A 19,299-nucleotide genomic window follows, 5' to 3' on the forward strand; every position below is an offset into this window, starting at 1 on the left:
ATAAAACCAGATCTTCTAACTTCATGACATTTTCAATAACTTAAAATTCTTCTGGATACAATAGTCATCTAATTCCCTTTTACAACAGTATATGTGAACACTGGTCATTGCTCTTCATGAAAACAAAAAGCAAGGTGGCATATTATTTAAAAAAAAAAAAACCTTAGCTTTGAAGTCAGACAAAATTGAGTCCAAAATATACCCATGCCACTTACTTGTATGGCTTTGAACAGAATACACAACTTAAACCCTATCACTCTCAGCTTCCTTACCTGTAAATAGAGATGCAAAGTACCTTATAGAGAGGTTAATTTACTAGATAATAATCATCAAGCAGCTAGCATATAAATTATTTAAAAATATTAATTATACACCTTTCCTTTGTATAAGTTTATTTTGATATTGAAAAGTTTTAAATTAAAATAATGATTAAATTCAAATATATTTTTTTTTCAATTTCGTTCTCATTAATTTTTCAAGTAAAACACATAAGAGCCAAGAAAAAAAAGCCTTCAAAAATAGAACATAGAAAAGAAATGTGTGAACACCAGGAAATTCCTTTAAGTATAGCTAAAGAATAAACCCCCTCGTTCAGGGATAGGTTTCATTTGACCTTTGAGGATGCAGATCTGATAGACTTTCATTTAATTGGAAAAGAGCCACTCAATGGACTTTCTCAAGAAGGAATATGTTTTATTTGACCATTGAAGATGCAGATCTGATGGGCTATTTTGTTTAATTGGGAAAGAGTCACTCAATGGATTTTCTCAACAACTTGTAGTTTATATCATTAAAATTGAATTATAAAATAAGGGGAAGATCAGTGTGTGGAAATCCCATGTTACATAAACATCTTGAACTGTTTTTTTTCATATGAAGCAAATTTGGTCAGTATCATCTCACACACAGAATTTGTTTTTACAATTCAGGGCAAGTTCTGTAGAACAGCCAGATAACAGGAACGATTGTACTAGGGAAGACCAAGTGAGGGAATACAGGACAGTGTACCAAGGAGAAATTAGAGCAAGGACTTTACACACCTTAAGTGCTTAGAGTGGAATGTTAACCTGGGATGAAGCTAAACGATGTGGTACCCAAAAATGTGCTAAGGAAATGTCAACACATGGTTTCCAGCAAAAGGAGACATTTAGATTTCTAGGAAAGGACAGGAATATGGTTTGGATGTGTGTTCCTACCAAATCTCATGTTGAGTTTACATCCCCAGTGTTGGAGGTGGGGCCTGGTGGGAGGGATTGGATCACGGGGGCAGAAGTCTCATGAATGGGTTCGCATCATCCCCTCAGTGCTGTTTTAAAATTGTGTAGCACCTTCCCCGTCTTCCTCCTACTTGTCTTACTATGTAAGACAAGTCTGCTTCCCCTTCGCCTTCCTCCATGTTTGTAAGACTCCTGAGGCCTTTTCAGAAGCTGAACAGATGGCCAGGCTGCTTTCCGTAGAGCCTGGGGAACTGTGAGTCAACTAAACCCCTTTCCTTTATAAATTACCCAATCGCAGGTATTTCTTTATAGCAATATGAGAACAGACTAATACAGACAGTAAGATTTCAGGTCTAAGTTACTGGACCTCATCTTCCCTGCCTATTGTAGCCACCCTTCCTTAATTCCAAAACCCAAGGCTACCAGTGTCTAAATCTTTAGAAAATGTTTTCTGGAAACCAGTTTACTTTCCACCTTTCTTTGCTTATTCAGAAAGTGCTACAGGTTACTCAGTTATCATCTCTTTGGTTGACTACTGACTTCCAAAAATATATCACTGTTGTCTTACGTTCTTTTCTTTCTGTCTAATTATTCATTAGATGCTTATTTTGCACTTCTTATTTACAAAACACTGTTCATGTACAGGTCTCAATGTTAAAGTGTTAACCCATGTAAAAAAGCTAAGGCAGTGAAGTCCACCTTGGTACAAATTTCAAAAATGTTATAAACTATATACTATTTACCAAAAAGGGTAGTAAATGAATATACAAGAGGGGAGATTACTTCTGGTGAGGGTATTGGGAAAAAAAATTTGCAAAACAAATGTGGTATTTGAACAGCTAAAGGAAAAACACACAGTATAGGATTTCTACATGATAATTAGTGTCTGCTCTGATATACTTCCCCCCACCTAGTCTGCATTTAGCACCTGATAACCTTTGCTGTAGCATAATGGAAGTGAACACGTTTACTTTTTGGAACCCAAACTATATCCAACTATAAAACTATATCAAAACTGTATCAAACTACAGCTTTGTTACTAGTTTATATGATCTTTCACATCTTCCTGGAGCTCTAGGTGCCAGGGTTTCTATTCTTGTAAAGTGAAGCTAAAATAATATTCATGTAACAGTGTTGTCATGAGTATTAAATTTGTTAATACATGTAAAAGTACTTAGAATCGGGCCTGGCATATGGTAAACTCTCATTACATGTTAGAGATCTTTAGAATTCAAAATTATATTACCTATTGCAGTTTTCTCTGTTCTTTGAAGCTTCCATCTCTAACTCAACAGTCTCCCTTTGTTCTGGCAAAATCTGGCCCAGATATTTTCTGTTATCTATATCTCCTTTTGCTTGCCCTATAATTTTAGGCTCCAGAAACATTTGCAGCAACAAGCAATATTCTATCTTGTTAACTGTCCCGATATTCTATCTTGTTAACTGTCTTTTTCTGGCCCTGGTGCTTTCAAGTCCTGGAATAGTTATCTCTGCTCTTTCCTGGGTGATAAATTCAACCTCCAAATTTTACTCCAGCCATGATATAGTCTGTGAAGTCTTCACTTACTCATCTTTTCTCCAGATTTGATTTCTCCCTCTCCTGTGCTTTGTTGAATTGCATGGAAGGTAATATAATTTTATGGATTGATTTGTAGTGACATGAACAAAAGAGCTTTCTAATCTTAAAATATAAAAAATAGAATAATTGAATTTCTGAGAAAGAAAGGATGTGGGAGAATTTTGTCTAATCCTCTGCTTTTACATCCAAAAATACCATGTAGCTTGCTCAATGGAAAAAGGATGGTAATAACAAGTAAGACACATTGAGTACTATGCTCCACGCACTTTCCTAAGCACTTTATATGCTTAACTCAGGGGTCCCCATCCCCCAAGCCACAGACTGGTGCTGGTCAGTGGCTTACTAGGAACTAGGCCTCACAGCAGGAGGTGAGCAGAGATTGAGCTAGGGAAGCTTCACTTGTACAACCGCTCCCCACCGCTTGCATTACCATTTGAACTCCACTTGCGTTACCTTCCGACCTCCACCTCCAGTCAGATCAGTGGCAGCATTGGATTCTTATAGGAACTCAAAATGTTTTGTGAACTGCACATGCAAGAGCTCTAGGTTGTGCTCTCCTTATGAGAATCTAATACCTGATGAGCTGTCACTGTCTTCCATCATCCCCAGATGGGACTGTCTAGTTGCATGAAAACAAGCTCAGGGATCCCATCGATTCTACATTATGGTGAGTTGTATAATTATTTCACTATATATTACAGTATAATAATAATAATAAAATGCACAATAAGTGTAATGCACTGAATCATTTGGAAACCAACCCCCCCATGCCAGTCTGTGGAGAAATTTTATTCCACTAAACCAGTCCCTGGTGCCGAAAATGTTGGAGACTGCTGCCTTAACATATTTAATTTTCTTAATAACTCTCTGAAGTAGATATCATTACCATATCTTTCTTACAGTTCTTATGCCTTCCCAAATGCCACTCACCCCAACAGAAAAAGGAGATATAAAGGATATATTAGTTTGCTATGGCTGCTTTAACAAAGTACCAAAAACTGAATGTCTTAAACAGCAGAAATTTACTGTCTTGCAGTTCTGGAAGCTGGACATTTGAGATAAAGGTGCAGCAGGGTTGGCTCCTTACAAGGACTATGAAGGGGAAATTCATGCCTCTCTCCTAGATTCGCTGGCTTCTTCTGCATCATTCCAATCTCTGCCTTCCTCTTCACAGGGTGTTCTTCCAGTCTGGATATGGTAAGGAAAAATACAAATTTAAAATAAGAAATTTATTCTCCATGTTGAAATAAAGTAAGAGATTTCCCTCCCTTCCTGTTTCTTAGAGCATTGGCCTTAGAAAACTTTTCATTTATCCTCTCTTTGAAGTGCATATAAATCCTTTTAAAAACTATATAGGCATTTTCTCAGCTCTACTGACTCAGCAATATCTTTATTAAGGATATCGGAGCCATCCCTCTGAAATGTAAATATAAAGGAAGATAGCACCCCTATCTCCCAGTTTCTGTGAGAGGGTAAGGGCTTAACTTCAGTGAGTACCTTGCTCTGGCTTGCAAAACTACCTTCTGCAATAAAGACATGAGAAATTTGTTTTTTCCACAGATAAAACCAATTAGTTAACAGAGATGGTTATCCCAATTACCAGGTAAAATAGAATTAATTATATATCACAAACAGTATTGTCAAGTTCTCTTGAGCACTAGTTACTGTTTACCTTAAGAACATACATGTGAAGCCGGGCGCAGTGGCTCACACCTGTAATCCCAGCACTTTGGGAGGCTGAGGTGGGCGGATCACGAGGTCAGGAGTTCGAGACCAGCCTGGCCAATATGGTGAAACCCTATCTCTACTATAAATACAAAAATTAGCCTGGCGTGGTGGTGCGTGCCTGTAGTCCTAGCTACTCAGGAGGCTGAAGCAGGAGAATCACTTGAACCCGGGAGGCGGAGGTTGCAGTGAGCTGAGATCATGCCACTGTACTCTAGCCGGGGCAAGAGTGAGACGCTGTCTAAAAAAAAAGAAAAAAAAAAAAAAGAACATATATGTGAAAGGGTAAGATTTATTTCTGTCTTTGAAATATATTAGCAGATTACCTGTTACGTGCATCATATTCTGGCTAAATGCTTATTCAATAATAAAATTGTTTCCTTTCTCTACTGCCTTTGTGAAGAGGTTTTCCAAATTGGAAGATTATATTTTAAGTTATGTTTTCCAATAGTGTGTCTATATTCAAATTTCCCATTTTTATAAGGGCAGAATTCATATTAGGGCCCACCCTAATCACTTAATCTTAACTTTTGACATCTTTACTAACCCTGTTTCTAAAGTCACATTGTGTAGTACTGGGGGTTAAAACTACAGCATATGATTGGGAGAGTAGGGAGATTCCAACCATATTGGGAGAGTAGGGGGATTCCAAAAAAAAAAGACTAATTTGTCCCATGCCCAATTAGTAAGAGAAAAAACAACCAGAGTACATGAACCATGCCCTCATATTTTATGTCATGCTTCTACACACTATACATGGTTATTTCAAGTAGTTTTTTCACTACATAGGAACCCTAAAGTAAATAACCAAATTTCACATAATGCTAGACTCACTTAAAAATAAACTGCAATTCCTGGCTAAAGCATCCCTAATTGTTATTTTTCTAAGGAAGAAATTCTATTCACCTCTCATGCTTTTACTCTCAGACCTAGGAAAAACTATATTATTAAGAGAAGTAGTTTCAAACACAAAAAAAAGTTTTAGATCTTTAACAGGAATTTAAAATGACATTACATGAAAGTACTTTCTGAAACAGAAAGTGGTTATTTTTTTCCAGAAAAATAACTACCTGGCACATTGCATATAGATTCATAATCTTGTGATTATACATGCAACTTTTACTAGCCTGAAACTTTAATAGGAAGAAGGAAACAAAGATAGATAGTGTGTCCCTAATTCCTAGTCACAGCCTCTCTTTCAAGTCCAAGGATCTTCTGCTTTTTCTTCTTTAATTTTGTAAAAGTCCTGCAAATTCTTTCATTGCAGCATCTCTGCCATACAAAACCATCTGAACATGAATTATTTCTAATTCTTAATAGGACTTCCAAGTGAAAAAATGTGTTTATGGCTTTTATTGTTCTATTTCATCTATTCTCAGGCCAGACTTCACTGCTGGTTTCTTCTTTATTGGTGCAGGAGAAGTTTATTGCATAATTCATAGCCCATTAATGATCTGGCAACCAACAAAACTCTTAAGGCACTGCAAAAATAGCCATGCCCACTAAACAGAGAGATTAACTGTGCTTGGATGCTGTGAACAACCATTCAGGGAAAGCAAGTAAATTGAAGGGGAACATTCTTAGACAAAGAAACTAAATGTACATTTCCATCTTCTTTTTCAAAGAGAATTTTATTTTAAGTATTTTCTTAGGGGAAATCTAAAAAGCACTGATATTCCTCAGCCATTACATGAGCACAGAAATATTTACTTAACAAATATTAACAAATATTTCTTTACCTGAAAATATAAAACTTTCTTTCTATGGAAGTAAAATTGTGAACATGCTTTAATTAATTCTGCCAATTGGATATATTACTGTTTAAGATATGGCATCAGTAAAGGCTGACACCTTTTCAATATTTTTATTCATATTTAGTCAGTATGCAGCTTCAGGAGGCAAACTTTATATTTCAGTTTTTAGCCATTCCTGATGGGCCCTACATCTGAGTATTCCATTTTTCACAGCAATGGATATAACAAGTCTGTTGGCTTTCAATAATATTCTTCTTACCAGTGCAAGTTCATCCTGGCACAGATGATACGACTTGCATGAACTATTAGACGATCAGCTTTAGACCATTCACGGTACCACCAGGTCTTAGCCTCCTTCTGCAGTAATTCTCTCGTAATTCTCTGCAGCTGTGTTACTGATACAGGTAATATAACAAGCACTTATAAAATATTTGAAATTTTTCTCTTTTAGTTGAAGTCATGTTCAGCGCTTTCTTCAAGTCAATTTTGGGAGCCTTTGATATATTGTGTACTTTCTAAAATAACTTGTGAGTTTTTTTAAAAGTAAGTTGGAGAACTTCAATAGAGAAAAAGAAAAGAAAACTGACTGTTAAAATTATTTTCAGATACATATAAAAGCCACATATAACAGGCTTGCAAAGCAGAGAGCCACGCACTGATTTCTGAAGCTTTTTTTTTTTTCCTAAGTGTCAGCAGCACTGTAACCTAGAAGCAACCTTTCCCTTTTATTGCTTCGGCTTCACATCTTAAGTAGTTCCCCTTTGCATGTCTTTGATGGAAGCAGTATATGGATCTGTCCCAACCTTACTTCTCCAGGCTTCTTTCCCATCATGCCAACTCAAAAAGCCTGTATCAACACCAGGTTACTTTACTTATAATACCCTAAATATAGACTATTCATGAATTACTCTCAGCTATTTATTTTGGGGATCTCACCACCTAGAATCCCTTCTTTTTTCCTCTGTGACCTTTTAAATTCCTCAAAACCTTAAAAGAAGCCTCATCTTCTCCAGGTTAATATATTATTTCTCTGCATGTCCACAGAACTTAGTATAAAAGCAGAAAGAACTCTGGTGGATATTATAGAACAACACTTTCATTTTGGGGGAAAAAGATTCTGTGTGTTAACCATGGCTCACCCTATGAGTCATGATGTGAGAATATTTCTATATCCCTTGAGAAATATCCAGGTAAAAAAATGCAATAGTATAATTAGTCTTAAAGATCAATAAAAATAGTGCTCATGTTGCTTTTGTAAACCAACTTGTCAATCAACCAATAAACATAAAATGAAAACCTACTACGTATGAGTACTATTTAGGTGTTATAGGAACTATGGAGAAGTACACATATGACACTTGCAGGTTATTTAAGTGTTGAAAGAATAGCTAACGTCAAATGTGAAAATAATTACAGGAGTGTAGGAGGAAGGTCACTGTGGAGTAGAGAAAGACTTTGTAGAGGAGATCAACCTTAGACTACATCTTGAATTATGAGTGAAAAATGGCCAGTTAATGAGAAAATATTAACATCAAAGGACTGGAGATGGCAATTTATCAAGTCTGCTTTAAGAACTTATTTATTTGAAAGTTTATAAAAACAATAGAAAAGAATGGGTTTAAAAAGTTAGCCATCAGTCACCTGTTGGGGAGTGCCTTCAATTCCAGTTTTAGAAGCCTTGCCTTCATCTTCAAAATGGATAATATGGTGTGATAAAGTAAACTTTAAGATTTTCGAATACAGAAATATGGCCAAAAAAAAGCAGTGATCCTTAGAGGATTAAACATGTTTAATTCTGTAGATTTAATTTGTGTGCGGGGACATTGGACAGAACATGATTAGTTAAAAATGTATGGTGATAATCCAGAAGTTAGATGACAGATACAGGAGAATTTTTTAAAATAAAACAAACAAAAAATTAACAGTAGCACTTGTGGGATATATGGCCTTGCATAGTATTATGCATATAGCATGTTTCCCAAATTTAAAAAAAAATTTGGTGAAAAAGTTAATAAGTGAGCTGCAATCAAAAGGAAGTAGCATCGAGAGAGTTTCCCTGGCATTATTTAAAATTGATCCTAATATTTACTGAACAGTAGGGTAAACCTTTGCCCAGTAGGGACATTGTACTTCATCTTAGAATGAGTTGAGTTTAGCTAATAGGGCTAAAATCATGGCTTTGAATTTGGCTTCTGGCATATTCTCAGCTCTAAGTTCTTAAAATCAGGAATGACATTTTTCCTTGTGTCTCCTATTCAAGTAAGGGTAGAAATAAAAGAAAGAAAAGAAGTAAAAGGAGAGAAATTCAAGAAAGATAAGAGGACATTTATAGGCAAACTTAGCAAAAGGAGGCAGCAATTCCAAGAATTACCATAGAAGTTGCAAATCGCACACGCTGCAGTGTTCATCCAAGAATACCAATGTCTAGTGATAAAAGTACTAAATGAGCTACCAAGAGCTTAGCCTGACATTGTTATTAGCCACCCACTGTTCTTAGCCTGACAACTTCTAGTGCTACCCCTGCCAAAGATTTGATATCCTTTGGAAATATAATAACCAGTATCATTTCCAAAATGACCCCAGCCATTATTACTAGTACCGGAACTACTCGAGCATTCTGTTTTCATTATCTACCACAATGTATAGAGAAGTAAAGTTCATTTATCTTTAAACTGCCTTATATTTATAGGAGCTCTTATAGAGCCAAGTTATAGGCGTATCTTAATGATAATACTTTTCCTATATGTACCTATTGCTCTGAAGCCAGATGCATGGATTTTGACTTTTTCCTTTGTATAACTAATTACCTAAGATGTATTATATAAATAGATTTTTGATGGACCCACTCTAATTCTCCAAGTATCACTGAATGCAAAGTTGGACAGAATATTGACTCAATCTAAGAGTCTTATCATTCACAGTCAGGAGATATTGGAAAGTTGCATAGTCTAGAAGAGGTTAAGTGTAAAGGCTTCGAATTCATATGAGTCTAGATATGAATGCTAATCCTGGTTCTGACACTTAAACAGTCAGACACTTCACTCCATTACCATTTATCTTCTAAGTCAATTAGTTAAAATAATAATAGCAAACTCAGAGTTGCTGTGGGGATTAAATGATATACTGAATATAATGTAATTTAGCTCACTACTAGAAATAGAATGTTTGCTCAATAAATGATAGGTAGTCTGTTTTCCATAGAGAAAAGAAAGGAATCAAGTATTGAACTGTAAAAGAGAAAATACAGTAAATGTCCTTGGCAAGTAGAAAGCAACTAAGATAATAATAAGGCTATGGAAGGTAATGCAGAAATGTGCACATTGAAAATGCCTTACTATTAAAACTGGAAGACACAGAGTTTAGGTAAAAAAAAAAATTAAGAATTCTTAAATATAGTTTCATGCCATCATTTCTCTATTTATATAAGCAACTTACAGAATAACAAACAATAACATTGCACAATTTAGGACTGTTAGAGTTTTTATATTTTCTTAGTGTGATTTGAATTTCTACTTTCAGCAGTGCATGCCGTCTATAGACAGGCCCATGACTGGCACACAAAAAATCACCTGCACATATTTTTCATACACTCATATATATACGTACATATAAATAAAAATATCTTGTTAATATCAGCAGTTTTAAGAAGCTATAAAACCAAATACCACATGTTTTCACTTATAAGTGGGAGCTAAATGATGAGAACACATGGACATATAGAGGGGAAAAACACACACTGGGGCCTTTCAGAGGGTAGAGGGTGGAGAAGGGAGAGGATCAAGAAAAATAGCCAGTGGATACAAGGCTTAATATCTGGGTGATGAAATAATCACAAGAAACCCCCACAACACATGGGGGTTTACCTATGTAAAAAAAACCTGCATTTGTACTTCATAAAATAAAACTTAAAAGTTATTAAAAAGGACATAGAAATCAGAAATAAAAAAAGAAGCTATAGTATGGGTTTAATTTAAACCAAATCGTATCACAAGTAATTCTGCCTTTGAGCACAGCAATGGTTTTTCAGTAAAACATGCTCTAATCTACTCCTAATGAAAGAAATGGACAGAAAAGAGTAGTGGATTTCATCTAAGAGCTTTCCTTCTCACTTAGCCACATGTTTAATAAACCAGATAGAAACTATAATGCAGCAATGATTATACAAAGTATGATAGATAAAACATATAACTGATACAGTAGCAATAAGTCTATCATCCTTACCAAACCTTAAAAATATATGAATTGACAGAAGCATTAAAATACTTGGCATGTTATTTATTTAATTCATTTTCTGCACTCCATTGAAATGATAACAAAAACATTGAAATAGATTCAAGGCTTTGTTACAGTAGGTAGCTAGTCAGTCATGAGCAGGGCAGGAAAGGGCCCCGCTCCACACACTCACACCCCCCAGAATGTCAGATGACCACCAGGTGATGATTAGATGGTTATTAGCTGTCTCTCTAAAATAGTAATTGTTCACAGCTGGCACCAAGGAAAGGCAATCTCCCAAAACATAGAAAACACAGAAACTGGTGACAGCCGCTTCCCGATATCACCCTCTCTTGCTTCCTGCTTTCTGCCATGAATTGATGCCGCACAAGGATGCCAGCACCATGCACTTGAACTTCCCAGCCTCTAGAACCATGAGCCAAATACATTTCTCTTTATTATAAATCTTTCACAGCTACTCTGGGGGCTCAGGCAGGAGGATAACTTCAGGCCAGGAGTTTGAGACCAGCCTGGGTAATATAGCAAAACTCCTATCTTTTTAAAAAAAGAGAGAGAAATTCTCTATCTCCCACAGTTCCCTGTACAGATGTCTATGTTGCATTCTTTTTCTTATGGGCAACTTCTGTGCGTTTATCTCTATGTTAAAACCCACATGGTGTGCTTATTCAATGTTTGTCAAATGAAATATTGAGTGAGGAGATGAATCTGTGTGAGGATGTAAAGTGAGTGAAAACAAAGCTGTGTGAACAAATGAATATATTTCTCTTCATTATTTGCTCCCATTAATTATGTGTCTATTTTATGAAGGATGCCCTGTATTGATATTGCAGATTTGGGGTAAAAGTAGAATTTTAAAAATATTCAAGGACACTTTAAGGAAACACCAGGTAAGAAAATGACATAAAAATCTCCCCACTGTACTTAAACTAATAGTGGAACTTTTTAATAGTGAAGCATTAATGCAATGGGATTTTAAATAGAGCCAATCCAAAAGTGCTTAATCTGAATGATGCAATTAGTTTAGAATGTTGGAAGGTAAATTATGAAGAAAACATTTTATTAGTCATAAATAAGTTGCCAATCATTTCTTTGTTGTTAACTTAAGAAGTTTTCTAAAAAAGGATATTTTTGAAATGTAGAATTTAACTACCATATATTAATGAGATTAAATAACTCACTAAAAGTGGCAGTTTTTAATTTGCTGAATTTTAAGTTACAATATCTTATTTCATTTTAGTAACGCCCATAACTTTTTAAAATTATTTAATACATGATTTTAATTCCCACTAAGCAGTCTCTACTAAATGGCTTTAAAATGTTATCATCACGATAGAAGAAAATGTCAACTTTTTTACAAAAATTCTCTTTTTGGACTGCTTTATTGCTATGTGCAGGCATTAGAACAAAATCTAGGCTGATATGTTATATGTATTTACAAAAATGCCAGACATGTAAATAGTTTACCTTCTATTCCTCTTTTTAAGAAAAGGGCAATTACTTAATAACTTTAAGTCATTTGATATTAGAAAGAAGAAATGATGCTGAAAAAATTTTAATACTTGTGTTGGAAGAACAATCAAGATGGTATAAGTGAAGCTGTTAACAATTATTAGACCAGTAGTAAACAATTGGTAAGTATTATGTTTAGAGCTATAAACATAATATTTAAACATAATATATAAACATAAATATTATGGCAGAGTAAGAAGTTGGTATGAAAACTCTCTTTATAATAGTGTAACCTCCTAGGACCCTTATATAGACAGTCACCATACCTCTCCAATTTTCTGAGATACACCTAATGTCTTCATCTGTTTTGCGCTGCTGTAAAGAAATACCTAAGGCTGGATGATTTGGCTCACAGTTCTGATGGCTGGAAAGTTTAAGGTTAGGCATCTGCATTTGGAGAGGGCCAGTCTTCTTCCACTCACAGTGGAAAGTGAAAGGGAGCCAGCATGTCCAGAGATCACAGGGTAAGAGGAAAAGCAAGAGAGGTGGGAGGTACAGGCTCTTGTAAACAACCACCTGTTAGGAGCTAATAGAGTGAGAATTTACCTCCAAGGGAGGGCATTAATCAATTCATGAAGGATCTTTCCTCATGACCCAAAGACCTCCCATTAAGCCCCACCTCCAACACTGGGGATCAAATTGCAACATGAGGTTTGGAGAAGATGAACATAGTACACCTTAATTCCAAACTATAGCATCTAATTCAAGCATTCTATCTTTTCTTCCCATAAATATTATGAGAATCATCAGGCAATAAATCTCAATTTTGAATTCAGATAATTCAGCAGTGCCACTGATCCACCCTTTCTTCCAGTGGTATTTAAATTACTTAGTATATAAGTCACTCTATAACATCCACTGAAGTTATCAACTTCTCTCCAAACCAACTTGAACCTACCAGCTCAAGCTACCATTGACTGTTATCTGCAATCACCCTTTAACTAGGTTTCCACATTTATTTTTTGAATTCCACTGATATACTCTCTAAAGAGAAACTTTTAAAATATTTAAATTGGTCATGCCAGCCGTCTAGTGAATAACATCAGTGAATTTCCACTGCAATTAGGGTAATATCCAAAATCTTTTCCATGCCCTCTAAGACCTCAGTATTCTGGCCTCTACCCACATCTCCCATCTGAATTAGATGCCATCTCCCTCTCCTACTCGTTGTTCCAGCAACTTTTTCTTCATTCCTTAATACGTTATAATTTTTCCCATCACAGCGTTTTGCCTGCCTTTGCTTAGAATGTTCCTCCCACTCTGTCCTTCACTTGTGAACTCTTAATAACTCTCAGATCTCTCTTTAAATATCACCTATTCAGGACCCCTAGTCTTTTGCACACACATATTTTTCATTTCTCTTTTACCACAGAAATCTCACTTTAACAGTTTCTTGTCTGTCTGTCTCCTCTACGAGATTTTAAAGTTTGTCATCACAGAAACCTTGTCATGTCTTGTCAACATTATATTCCTTCCTTATGATTAGGTCCTAGAAAAATATAAAGTAGCCATACTGGGCTAACCCTGAGCAGGAAATTATCAAGCATCCCCTCACCAGTTCTACTGATGCTCATTGCAATGAAACGACAGCACAAGGAGGCCAGAAGTTTAGGTTGGCAGGTCCCTCACAGGTGCCATTCAAAGCAAAAAAAAAAAAAAAAAAAAGGTATTGGTGAATTACAGAGCTACATGCCTCAACAATGTGAGTTAGTAACACAAAGGAGAGAGAAGAGAACTGCTTTAAGATAAAAATAATTCAGGTTAAAAGTGCCAGTCATAACTTCAAAATCCACAAGTAGAAAACAACATCAGGTATTACTTCATGGAACTTCCTAAATAATGAGAAAATATTGTCATATTTTTCTTATTTTGATTCTTCTCATTGTGTTCCACCTTCTAAAACAAAACTGCTTTGATACAGTTCTTGGATGGTGGGCCCTGTGGAGACAGAGGAAGCTCTGGGTGTTTAGAGAAAAAAAAGACAGAGCCTGGAAGGGAAGAAATCTTCCCAGGCAAGTGCTCCTTGGCAAGGTCAATGGCAAACACCCCTTCTTCCTCACCTACACATTTCTCCTCTACTTTTTACTCTCTCCCACTTCTTTTCTCTTTCTCTCATTCTATCCCCCCATCCATTATAAATCTTCTCCCAATTCCAATGCTTGAGCTCTTTTCTTTTTCTCTCTATTGTCCCCTTTTATCTTGCTAAATTTCCTTTAAATAAAATTACTTCCTAGCCAGGCACTGTGACTCACAACTGTAATCCCAGCACTTTGGGAGGCTGAGGTGGGAGGATTGCTTGAGGCCAGGAGTTCAGGACCTACCTGGGCAACATGGCAAAACCCTGTCTCTACAAATAATAGAAAAATTAGTGGGACATGGTGGCGCACACCTGGAGTTCCAGCTATTCAGGAAGCTGAGAGAATAGAACTACCTGAGCCCAGGAAGGTCAAGGCTGCAGTGAGCCATGATCACGCCACTATACTCCAGCATGGGTGACAGAGAGAGACTCTTTCTCAAAAACAAACAAAAAAAAACCCAAAATATATATTTTTTTAATTGAACTTTTTAATTGAAAAATAGTTTTTATGTTTATTTCATTGAGCTTAAAAATAAAAGGTGATGACAAAAATAGAAGGAAATTGGACTCCATATGCTACCATATTCCTCCGTAAATTGGGCCCTATGAAGCAATGGTGAGGGTGGGTATAGCCAGAGGGAACCCTAGAGTGACACGCACTTCAACACCTTTTTTGTATTCAAGTATAGGCTATAAAGAATCATACTGAACGTTCTGAATGAATGATAATAAAGTAATTGTGAGGTAAGGTAATCTACAACTACGCATATGAAATAACATATTTCTTACTATAAGTATTTAATTTGAAACCTTAATATACCACTTCAGAAAAGAAGTCAGGTCTTTCCCAAAAACAAATTACTTGTGAGTGACATGAATAACTCTTTTTCATTTTAACTTTTCACACCCACAGTATCTTGCATTCATACTCTCAAGAACTCAAGGGCTGGAGAATCTTCACAGATTAGCAGAGAAAATTTACTTCACTTGTCAAAGAGATGGCATCTCCTCTGGGGAAGGAGCTGGCAGCTCTTTAGCAATGCATTATGCCTCATGACATTCTAGAAGTTGAAGATTGGATTGTGACTGTTGTGATAGCTCCTCCAAGCCTTCTTACAATAGATTCACAGTCTCTGCCACATGGATTTTTATTCTCTGAGCATGACTTCTTATAAATAAGGCATCTTGCCTCTCTACCCTTTTGTCAGGTGTCAGAAACTTTACTGATTTATGTTTTAGAAGTATATAGAGCTGATTCTCTCTCACAAGGTGCAAGAAAAACAAAAAAACAAATAATTTCTAAGACAGTGTCTCTGGCCTTGGTTCTATCTTTTAATATCCTGCATATCCTTTGAACTCTGTCTCAGGTGCATTAATAGAAGTTAGGTATTACTATTTTAATCTGCCTGTGGTTGTCTCAGCATTCATACTATGAAGTCTGTGCATGTTACTTCTTCATTAAGAAAATTTATAAATTCAACAGATTTTCATTATGGTTCCACACTCTTCCAAGAACTAGAAATACAGCTGTTAACAAAAAAACCCTCGTCCTCCTGGAGCTTATTTTCAATAAAGGGCAGATAGACAATAAACAAACAAATAAATAAATAATGTCAGATTTAGAAAAAATAAGATAAAAGAATAACAAATGGTAATGGTGGTAAGTAACTGTTATATATAAAGTGATCAGAGTGGTATCTCTGACAAAATGATGTTTTAGTGGAGACCTGAAGGAAGTTAGAACATGAATCATTTGGTATCTAGAAGGAAGAGTGTTCTAAGCAGAACATAATTTAATAGAGACCACTGTTCTTAGCCTAGGGGAGAGTAAGAGCAAAGAGGGGAATATCAGAAGATAAAGTCAGAGAATTTGCCTATGAGAAATAGAAAGGTTTGAATTTTCTCAGAGATAGGGCACAGGTATGACTGTCTCATTTACATTTTAACAGGACCACTCTGCCTAATCAGTGGAAAATAGACTGGAAAGCAAGGGTGGAAGCAGAAAAACCAGTTTAGGAGGCCATTGCAGTAGCTCTGCAAAGAGATGATGGTGCTTTGAATTAGACGATATATGGAGCATAATAGTCGAGAAGGAAGGAAAAGTGTTCAATGGAAAGCTTGGCATAACTCAACAATTCAAATATGGAAAATAGAAGTCATTTCTAAATTATAGAGAAAATATTTAAAAATCTTCAGCTGAGATAATGATCATAGTGTGAATGTAACTTATCTTTTTTATGCCATTGTTTACCAGCTGTTTTCCAGTGTGTGACATGTCTTTGCAACTAAGGGAGAAATGAGATTTTTTTCTCTTCCATCCATTGGTGTAGTTCTCTCCTTAAAAAAAAAAATCCCCCTTTATCACTTTCTTCTTTTACTTCATAAATGTAAACACACAAGTAGAAACAAACACAGATACACACACTATACAATACACACACACATACACACAAAACTATCCTCTCTTATAACAACTTTACTCTTCAAGGAAAAATACTTCATATTCTCATGAAGATAAACATGTCATGGCATTTTAAGAATAATGAACCAGGATCGAATTTGTAAAAATACACATTGTATTCGTGACTAGTCATAGTTACCTACAAATTTTGTCCACCCTTAACTGATAATTTATTCACACATGTTATAATTATTTTTAATCACCTATTATGTACTAAATGCTTTCAGATATATAAATAAATCGACGTTCTAGTGAAAAATTGCCTATAATTATAACAAATTCAATGATTGCGTGTATATTAACTATCATATCCCTCCTCCCATAAACATTAACATATTATTTGCTTTTTATTGTTCAAAAGAGACATGTATCTTCTTTCCCAGAGGTAATGGAGGTAAACAAGAAATAGGGAGTTGGGAAAAACTCAAGAATTAGGAGATATGCATGTCTTTTTTTTTTTTTCTCTCCTTTGGTAATGTTTTCTTTTTCCCTCATTAACTCTCAGTAGTCTATTTCAAGAAGACACACAAAGAGAGATTTTCTTAACTTGGGTTGAGAGGTTAATGAATTTCTTGGATTCAGGAACCCATAAAATTATAATAAAACATTAGCAATTTGGGCACAAGTTACAGCAAATAGAAACCTAATGTGAACTAGTTTAAATTAGAAAGGGAATTTTTTAGTTCATATTACCCAAAAATCAAGGGGTACAGTTGGCTTCAAGAAGTTCTTGTTCCAGAAGCTTAAAGGATATTGGGGCTTTATCTGCTCTCTACCATCAAGACAGACCCTTGAAACATGCCAGAAATGATGTCTTCCCTCTGCCCAAGTCTCACACTCCATCACCTTAGAGCCTCAGGGAAAGAAGTCACTCTTGCCACAGTTTCAGAAAGAGTTATGTGGAGAGCTGTACCTGGTCTAGCTTAGTTCATGTGTCCATACATGAATGAACCACCACGGTAAGGGAGGTCCATAGCTAAAGGGTCAGGCCTGGGTAACATATCTAGTACTTTCCATTTGGAGGGTGAGGTCAGCTCCAAATGCACCTTCAGTGTGTTCCTCGACAGAAGAAAGGGGAAATCTACTGTAATGAAGAGGGAGTGATATGGGCCACCAAAAGCAACAGATGCACCTTAAGTGCATATATGCATGTTTCTGAGCAAGAGCAAAAAAGGAAAGGCTTTCCTCAGACTTTAAAAGGGGTCCATGATTTCCCCCCCAAAATTTTAAATAGCATTGAACTGAGTATAGACTTGCTACCTGGAGGTACAGATCAAGAAAAACCCCAAACACGAAAAAGATATTTTTCTATGTAATTTTGATTTTGACCAGCATTACATTTTTTTATCAAATAACCATAATTTAGCATCCAGAAGCTTATTCAAGTTTTAGTAGAAAGGAAGAACATAACCTTCCAGAGCCTAAATCACTTGGTGAATATAAACTGAGCTTCTGAGGAGGTGAGTTTGTTTTGTTGATTGGTTGCTTGCTTGGTGTGTTATTTTCCTCTTATACCATGACACGTGTACAGTCATGAACAGACTTCATTTTATCTCCAAATGTCTCTTTGAATTTCATCCACTCAAGTAAGTTCTTTGCTGTTATTGTATGAAAAGTTGGGCACTGCCAGGGCTTATGTGGTGGCTCTTAGATAACAGCCATGGTACTTTAAATTGCCAAACACAGCGTGACTCAGAATGTTAGAATGTCTATAATAAGTAAAAATCTGATCTTCATTTAAATTTCATTGGACATCCTGGCTCTGTTTTTTTGTATAAGAATTTTTTAGGAAATCCAGCATGCATTTTTGGTAATGTATAGAGATTGCTACAAAAATTCTGAATGGACCCGCATATAACACAATCAGTATATTGAACAAGCCATGCTAGTGGAATCGAATCCCAAAGCAAATGTATTTTCTTCTTCCCTGTTCTTTTTACCTTTATTCAGGGAAGCTAGATTTTTCTAACCTGAGTAAAAGCTTAGCGTTCAAAACTTAGATAACACAAAGTGTCTTTAAAGCAGCAAATGCATAGATGTGATTCATTATTTAGAATGTCCAGACTAATGTAATAATCCAAGCTTCTACTTTCATTCAAAGTTACAGCTACTCTGCTCCCAGCTAGGGTCTACAGATAGAAAAATAAATGAACAAAAGAAGAAGGTCTATTCAGCTTTTTTCTTCTCTCTCTGTTCCGCCACTATATCACCAACCATAGTTTCTGAATCAAGTTGGAGCATAGGGAGGGGGAAAAGTTAAGTAGAGGAAAGGACATTTGTACTTGATTGTTACTGTCGTAGCTAGTTCTATACTTTCTGGACCTTGACAGTTTTTAAAACTAGCTTCAATTTGTGTAGGCATATTTGTTGATCCTATATATATATATATATGTGTGTGTGTGTGTATATGTATATATATGTGTATATATATGTGTATATATATGTATATATGTGTATATATATGTGTGTATATATGTGTGTATATATGTGTATATGTATGTATATGTATATATGTATATAGGTATATATGTGTGTGTATATGTATATATACGTGTATATATATACACACACACATATATATTTTATATATATATATTTTATATATATATATATATATATATATATATATAGTTTTTTTTTTTTTTTTTTGAGATGGAGTTTCACTCTTGTTGCCCAGGCTGGAGTGCAGTAATGCCATCTCAGCTCACCGCAATCTCCGCCTCCCAGGTTCAAGCAATTCTCCT

The 19,299-nt window shown here is 35.6% G+C and overlaps 1 long non-coding RNA gene across 1 annotated transcript in view; it reads right to left on the reverse strand.

The window, feature by feature from the left end:
• Window positions 1-474: 474 nt before the first annotated feature.
• LOC107974311 (uncharacterized) overlaps window positions 475-19,299 on the reverse strand; it is a 108,049-nt gene continuing 89,224 nt past the window's right edge. The window contains exon 3 of the long non-coding RNA XR_001716966.3: window positions 475-3,984. This is a non-coding gene — a long non-coding RNA (uncharacterized LOC107974311). The remainder of the gene's footprint in view (window positions 3,985-19,299) is intronic.

Source organism: Pan troglodytes, chromosome 3 (genome assembly GCF_028858775.2).
Source record: "Pan troglodytes isolate AG18354 chromosome 3, NHGRI_mPanTro3-v2.0_pri, whole genome shotgun sequence".
NCBI classification, from domain to species: domain Eukaryota; kingdom Metazoa; phylum Chordata; class Mammalia; order Primates; family Hominidae; genus Pan; species Pan troglodytes.